This window comes from Pinus tabuliformis, chromosome 9 (assembly GCF_031772625.1).
Source record: "Pinus tabuliformis cultivar Carrire ecotype Pingquan chromosome 9, CPIR1, whole genome shotgun sequence".
NCBI classification, from domain to species: Eukaryota; Viridiplantae; Streptophyta; class Pinopsida; order Pinales; family Pinaceae; genus Pinus; species Pinus tabuliformis.
In genome coordinates, this window is record NC_142307.1 from 529,620,787 (window position 1) to 529,628,935 (window position 8,149).

The following is an 8,149-nucleotide window of genomic DNA, read 5'->3' on the forward strand; positions in this document are numbered from 1 at the left end:
GACAAACAAAAGAAGTTAGATTCTACAAGCATCAAAGGGATCTTCGTTGGCTATAGTCTCTCCTCAAAGGCATATAGAATCTACATCAAGGAAGGAAGACATATTGAAGTAAGCAGGGACATTATATTTGATGAAAATCATGCCTACAAAAGATCCAAGGACATTCCTATTGATTCCAATGACGAAGATCTACCTATATTTGAAGAAGAAGAAGTACAACCCGACAATCCATCTACAATTCAAGAAGAAGAAGGACCAAGTGAGCCTATTCAACCTGTGATCATACCGAACACAAGGAAGAGGCCAAATTGGTTAAAAGATACTCTTGAAGATGTTGAAGGACATGGAGCTACGAAAGGAACCTTTAGAGAAAGCAAAAGGTCGAAAAGATATTTTGGATATGTTGCATATATGACAAAATTGATTGAAGCTCAACCATCTACATTTGAAGAAGCTACTCATCTAGAAGTATGGAAGAAAGCAATGCAAGAAGAATATCAATCCATCATGAAGAATGGGGTTTGGGAAATCGTTCCTAGACCTAGTAACAAATCGGTTGTCACCTCCAAATGGATCTACAAAATCAAGCACATTGTTGATGGAAGTATAGACAAATACAAAGCTAGATTTGTTGCAAGGGGTTTCTCCCAAAAGGAACACATAGATTATGAAGAAACCTGTGCACCTACTGCAAGGTATACTACCATTAGATCTTTGGTTTCATTGGCTGCTACAATGTGATGAAATATCCATCAAATGTGTTAAACACACATGGACAGCAAGACAATGTGAAAGATAAAACATGCAATTCATTTTTTTATTAACATGAGATATACATTTATAGTACATTATGTGACTCTTGGGTTTCAGATCCCAAGGTCTCTTGGACTGCTTTTGTCCATTCGACTTCCACACTAACCCATTTACGATTAGGTGTCCAACATTCCCCCCCTTAATCCGAAGGGTTATGTATGAGTCCAAGAAGAGAGCTGTAATACAAAATATGCAAAAAATGCATGGCAGCACTAGGCTGAATGTGCTCTATGAAATGTTGGTATAAAGGGCAGTGGTTTAAGGATGACCACCAACACTGGAACGCTTAGTGCAGTTCCCGGAACTCTTCCAAAACTGGCAAGAAACTGAAGTTTTCTGCTAGAGGAAGTGATCCTATTGTTTTAAAGAGGGAAACCTTCAACCATAAAAGGGAGGTCTCACCCCGCATAAAAGGTAAAACTTCAACCTGAAAAGGGAAGTCTCAACCTGTGATGGTTTTAGGATAACCAACAACTCTGGAATGCTTAATGCAATTCCTGGAACTCTTCCAAAGCTGGCAAGAAGCTGGTGTCTTCTGCTAGAGGAAGTGTTCTCAATTTTGTTCCCGGAACTCTTTCAAAACTGGGAAGAAGCTGAAGTCTTCTGCTAGAGAAAGTGTCCCAGATTGCCAACTGAAGGCATGTTCAGGCATCTTTGTCTCTGGCTACAACTCTGAAACTGGTGTGGCAGGTTGTGGCTCAGGCTCGCTTGATGTGACTTTGAAGCTTGTAGATGACCATCATTTCCCCCCCCCTGTCAAATACAAGGTGAGAAGATGGAGAAAACTCAACTGCAAGACTGTTCAATATTCTGGAACAAGTTCTGACATGTGTTTGGAATATCTTCTTGGCTGTTGATGCCCATTGCCAAGAAGCGATCCATCCAAGATGAATCTTTGTTCTTGCAGGATGTTTATTTCTGAAGCATCTGTGTGAAGAATGACTAGTTTTATGACAGTGCTCACATGGATGAAGATCAAAACAGTGATCTTTCAGATGGCCAACTCGGTCACAGTGTTGGCATTTCACGATCTGTTGTTTTTGTTGTTGTTGTTGTTGCTGTGGAAGAGGCGCAGAATCTGGAATAGCTGGAGGTGAACTGTCATGAATGAATCCAGCACTCTGAAACTGAATGGGCTTGGCATAGTCTGGAATATGAAAGGACAAGTCCTTGTCATATCCAAGACCAGTTCTGTGCTTGTTGTGGACAAGCTGTTCCCAAGGTCTGATGATGGGCTTGGGAAGTGCAGACTGAGTTTCTGCATCTGTATGTACAATTGCTGCTTTATTGGGTACTGAATCTGAATGAACTTGAACAATATTGACTTGTTGTTTATGGGAGTCTATTTCATTGTTCTGAACAGAAACAGGTTCAGAATGACTCCTTCGTTTTAATTCTTCTTGCTGTAGCTGTGTTTCAAGCTGCAAAAAATCAATTTTCTCTTGTGCATATTGTAGACATGTCTGAATTTCTGAGAGAGAGCCTTTGCTGACTTGGAATGTTTCATGATTAGAGGAATATATCAGAGTTTTTAAGAACTCTAATATTTCAGTAATTCGAGGCATATTCTTCATTGTCAAAATTACAACCCTTTAAAAGACTGATTACAACTATGACCCAATGAGTAAAAGTAACACCCACTCACAGTACAAAGACACAGAAAAATCCTTTGTAAATGTGCAGCAAATGAATCAAGCCAAATTTACTTCTGTATCACAAACTCTTAGCAACATCATTAATATCCAATCACTAGGTCAGTCATAATGACCAGGCATTATTTGATTGGTACACATTCACTCAGCACATTAGCAACATTAACAATAGTATCTTCATATTCTTACTAGAAAACCCTACATAAATAAAACTGCCAAATACATCTCTGTCAAATCATGTCAGTGGCATATATATTCCTCTCATCAATCAGAAGGATCACAACATCAATCTGATTACCAAACCAAACATAACTTCTGCTCAACACCAGCACATAATTCTGATCTCATCCTGTAGAACAAACTGTCCAGACCCTAGCAGCAGCACAACAACTTGGATATATATATATATATATGCTTTCTGACAGACTCAATCAGCAACAACCGAACTCCACTTATTAAATCACTCTCTGCTTGGAAACCTTAAACTTATCAACCTCGCTTTCTGCTCAGCTATAAGCTCATCACCCTGAAAATCCCTAGTAGCCAACAATCAAGCATGCAAACTCAGGCTTAGCCACACAAGGTTACTCATCTGCACTACCTTCGTTTTTTTTTTATACATGAATCACTCGCAGCTGCATGATTTTTCATTCACACATACGCTAGCAACAAATGTTATCTTATAACAAGCTTCTTACAAGGTCTGTGCCATACATATCTGGTTAGTAGCATTAGTACATCAAGTACATGCCCATTCATATATCAACCTTTGCTCGCAAATGTCAGCATATATTAATTCTCACCAAAGCATTCCATCATTAAGTTATATTGTATCATTAATCCAGCTAACTCAAAGGCGTAACAAAATTAGTCCACATAATTAGTCCACATGCTCTGTTTATGGTCACTCCCAACACATGAAATTGCTCCAGAATTATGTTTGCTCTCAGAACCCTGAGCATGCCTTCAGTTGGCAGAAAATCAACTCGGGTAGGAGATAACTCAGGCAGCAGCAAAAAATGAGTGGGTTCTCAAGACACCCGTCCAGCTACCATGTTCACGTCTGCCATCGAAATTGAAATTGCAACAAACCAAAATAGAATATAACAGGGAACCAGACAAATATTCAAGACTTTCAGATGCCTGAAAACCTAGAGCAAATGCAGAAATTTCTTATAAGATATAACAGAAACTCCGCCGATATCAATCTTTCACACAAATCTAATGTTTATTCAGCCAAGCTATAAAGCGTAACAGCCTTATATATCTGATTGTAGGACTCCGCGATCGTTCCTATCTATGAACGTTGAGAGAGGCTTTATGAAACATGTGCCAGATATTCACATTGGAAATGTAACTCTCTCCAGTTTCCAGTTCTCCAATCAGAACTCTCAGCAAAACCCATATCCATTCCTGTCACTATGGAAACTGATTTGTCTTGAGTTAATGCAAAAGCCTTCAAGCGATATGCATGTATCTTCTACCCGAAACATTAAAAGGGTTTCTCAGAAGGGAGAATTCGTGAACGATTTCTGCAAATGGCAAATCCTCCATCTTGACAAAGAATCAAACATATCTACTCTGTAGCTCTGGATATGCTCTCAATTATGTACGTCTTGTTCTTTATTTATATTTTGCGGGCTCGGATAGAATCTTCCCCGTGTTAGAACGCGAACGCTGATGGCCGGTTGGCGCTTGCCCTAAGAAATATCTTGTAACATCGCATGTTGGCGGGGACTCGATCCTTCCTTATTTCTGCTGTTGCATCAAACCATTTATAAAAGAAACACCACAAGAATTTTCAACGTTTCATAGATAAACGTTTCAGGCGCTGCACATTACAATAATGTATGCACACATGTGCACATACTGTTCAATGTACCTACGCGTTTCAATACAACGCTCACTGCAATGCATATGTTGTGTATTTCAATGCAGGGTTCAACAATTTCATTCAATGCAGAGGCATTAGAGTTTTGACCAGCGTTCAGCACCACAAAGAGAACCGGCCAACCTTCAATGCACTAAGGATTGGCTAGAGATACTAATATTAAACGCACATGTAGTATTCCAACACATGGACTGAGTGCTTTATTAAACTGCTCACAGACTTCAAGGCTCAACGCACATAGAATTCAACATATTTCAACCAACATATTGAAACTTCGCAGAGATATTTCTAGGAGATGAGCTAGTGTATCGATTACAATACAAAGAGAATAGACTCGGATGCATAGAATCAGCAGAGTATATGGACAGAGAGCACCACATTCAAGTTGGATTCTCTCTAACCACTGCACCAATCAAGTAGTGTTAATGCACAAATTTCAAACAGATTAAACAGTCACGCCATACACACGTCTTCAGCGTACAGCAACTCGTTTCAAATACATAGATGATAATGCATACAATAACTGTAATTCGAACCCAATATCTAAAACCTAATACAGGCATTGAGGTGTGTCGATACTGTTGTTGAACACACGCCTGTAACGAGGAGAGCAGAGGGTCCACGGGGTCTGAACTCGAGGCCCTTCCATTCCAAACGATTCATTGTTAACCCGCCAGCCAAGATTCCAAGCGGGTGTTTTTTTTTTATCAGCAGAACACACATACCTTCTTCATGATTTGAACACACGCCTGTAACAAGGAGAACACACACAAATCTTTCGGCTGTTGGAAGCGATATTAAGGCTTCTCTGTCTGCTTTATCTTCTCCCAGCTCCTCGTCTTGAGACAAATTCGCGTGCAGATGTGGTCTCTACACTGTCCACAGTTCAATGGGAATTATGGAGCCACGTCCGAGGTGTAACGGTTGGCAGATTATACCAAAGGCATTGGTTACGGTTGGTTGAGGGTTCAAAACGGATGCGCAGAGAATGTCAGACCATGTCAGAGGCAGAGCAGCGCAGGACAGAGCAGCGATATTCAATTACTAGCATATCCCAGGCAGAGGCAGAGCAGCGCAGGACAGAGCAGCGCAGTGCTCAGGGCAGAGGCGTTGATGACAGAGGCGTTATAAGGCAGCGCTTGAAAAGAATATGGCAGAGGGCCAGGACTGCTCACAACAGAGGAATGGCAGCGCTGAAACAGGTGGCTCACAGAAACAGGTGGCTCACAATGGAGCAGGGCAGGAGATCGCCCGCTCTGATACCATGTTAAACACACATGGACAGCAAGACAATGTGAAAGATAAAACATGCAATTCATTTTTTTATTAACATGAGATGTACATTTATAGTACATTATGTGACTCTTGGGTTTCAGATCCCAAGGTCTCTTGGACTGCTTTTGTCCATTCGACTTCCACACTAACCCATTTAGGATTAGGTGTCCAACAAAATGGATGTGAAGACAACATTTCTGAATGGGACCATTGATGAGGAAGTATACATTGAACAACCCGAAGGCTTTGAAGTAAATAACAAAGATACTCATGTTTGTAGGCTCAAGAATGCCCTATATGGTTTGAAGAAAAGCTCCTAGGGCATGGTATGCATGAATGGATGCATACCTTCTAAGAATTCGGTTCGTGAAGAGTTCTGCTATTCCAAATCTCTACATCAAGGTTGTGGATAATGAGCCAGACATTATTCTACTATATGTGGATGATCTATTCATTATAGGTGTGGCGCGATGAATACAAGAATGCTAGAAAATGTTGGCAGCCGAATTTGAGATGAAGGATCTGAGACTGATGCATTATTACCTAGGTCTGGAAGTATGGCAAAAGCCTGGGGAGATATATTTGGGGCAAGGAAAGTATATCATCAAGTTGTTGCAGAAATTTGGGATGATGGATTTCAAGCCCATGACTACTCCTATGATCACCAATCTCAAGAAGTTTAAGAGCTTTGAATCAAGTCTCCTAGATCCTACCTCATATCGTCAATTGGTAGGTTCTCTAATGTATCTGGTAAATACTAGGCCGGATATATGCTTTGTTGTGAACATTCTTAGTCAGTTTCAGTTGGAGCCTCGTCATGATCACTGGATAGTTGCCAAGCATATATTGAGATATCTTTGTGGCACTATACATCATTGCCTAAAGTATGACAGCAAGGAAGTCAAGCTAATTGGCTTCACAGATTCTGATTGGGGTGGGAGTGAGACCGATGGAAGAAGCACTACAAGTGGATGTTTTAGTTTGGGATCTGTCATGATCTCATGGATGAGTAGAAAGCAAGATCTCGTTGCTTTGAGTAGTGTTGTATGGTTGAGGAAACTTATGACAAATTTGTTCGATAAGCCTCTGGATCCTACTGTGATAACCTATGATAAGCAAAGTTGCATCAAGATGTCTGGAGATCCCATGTTTCATGCTAAGACGAAGCATATCAACAATAAGTTCCACTACATTAGGAACTTGGTGCAGGATGGGATCATGAAGCTACAGTTTGTCCCGACAAACGATCAGGTAGCTGATATACTAATGAAGTCTCTTCCTAATAAGAAGTTTGAATATCTTAGAGGCATGCTTGGTTTAGTTGATATTGTTGATCTTGTTGATGATGATAAAAGTTTGGAAGAGATTTGTTGAGGCCTTGTGTGTGAGACGCATTGTCTAGGAGGACATCTGGTTGGCACTATGCGTTAATGTCTGGATCCCGAAGTAGGGAGGGTGGCATTGGTCATGGAGCTCTAACTTCGAATACGTACCTAGATCCCTGGGTTGATGGTTAGCAAGTAAACCTGATGGTACCTAGAGAGGCTAAAAGCTTTAGTCCATCTCAGTCCCACCCAGATAAATTGCCTTGGTCAGGAATCTAGTCCATGGCATTATGGGTGCCTAAACTGTTGGAGGACCTTGGATAGATTGGTTTGGTCAGGAATCTAGTCCATGACATTGTGGTGTCTAAACTCTTCATAGTTCATATGGTTTGAGATCTTCCTTGTACTTGTATATGTTATTATGAATACCTCCCTAGTTAAGAGGGAGTGTTGAAAAATGTAACTAGGTTCACTCTTCATAAATGTATTTGAGTCATTGTGTAATGTACTTGTCAAAAGAATGAAAAAGAAAATATTTATTATTATCACAATGACTTATTAAAGCATGGGTTCAATTCTTGGGTCATCATGTTTTACATCAAAGTCCCCACTAAGGACTTCTAAGATTTATTCTAAGTCATTAGAGTCATTGTCCATTTAAAGAGATCCTTCTTGGGCTTTTGAATCATGTAAAATGATTTACTATTGAGTCAAATTAGGTATTTGACACCTCCACACCAAGTCAGCCTCAAAGAGGGTAATTCGACCTCACCTCAAGCCTATATATACAAGGAGATCGAATTCATTTGGAGCACTCTCTCACTCACTCATAAGTTCAATATCTAGAAAAAAGAGTTGGAAAAGTGTGGAGAAGGAAAAGAGGCTGAAAGAAGTGTGAAGTTGAAGAAAGAGGAAGGTAAAGAGAATCGAAGTTTTGGGTTATCTCTCTTTCTCCCTCGTTTGGGTTCCTCTGGGAGTCAAAGCTACTATTATTGTTGCTTCCATTTGTTGGGTCGAAGAGCTGCTACTTCAAGGTCGAAATTTTTGGGTCGAAGTTGCTGGAAGAGGAGGCTGACTTGGTGGTTGGAGGAGGTTTGTGTCTAGGTTGAAGAGTCTCAAGAAAATTATTGAAGGAAGAGATTTTGACTGGGTTTTCCCCTAAATAGGGGTTTTCCCCTGGCAAAGTGCCTACA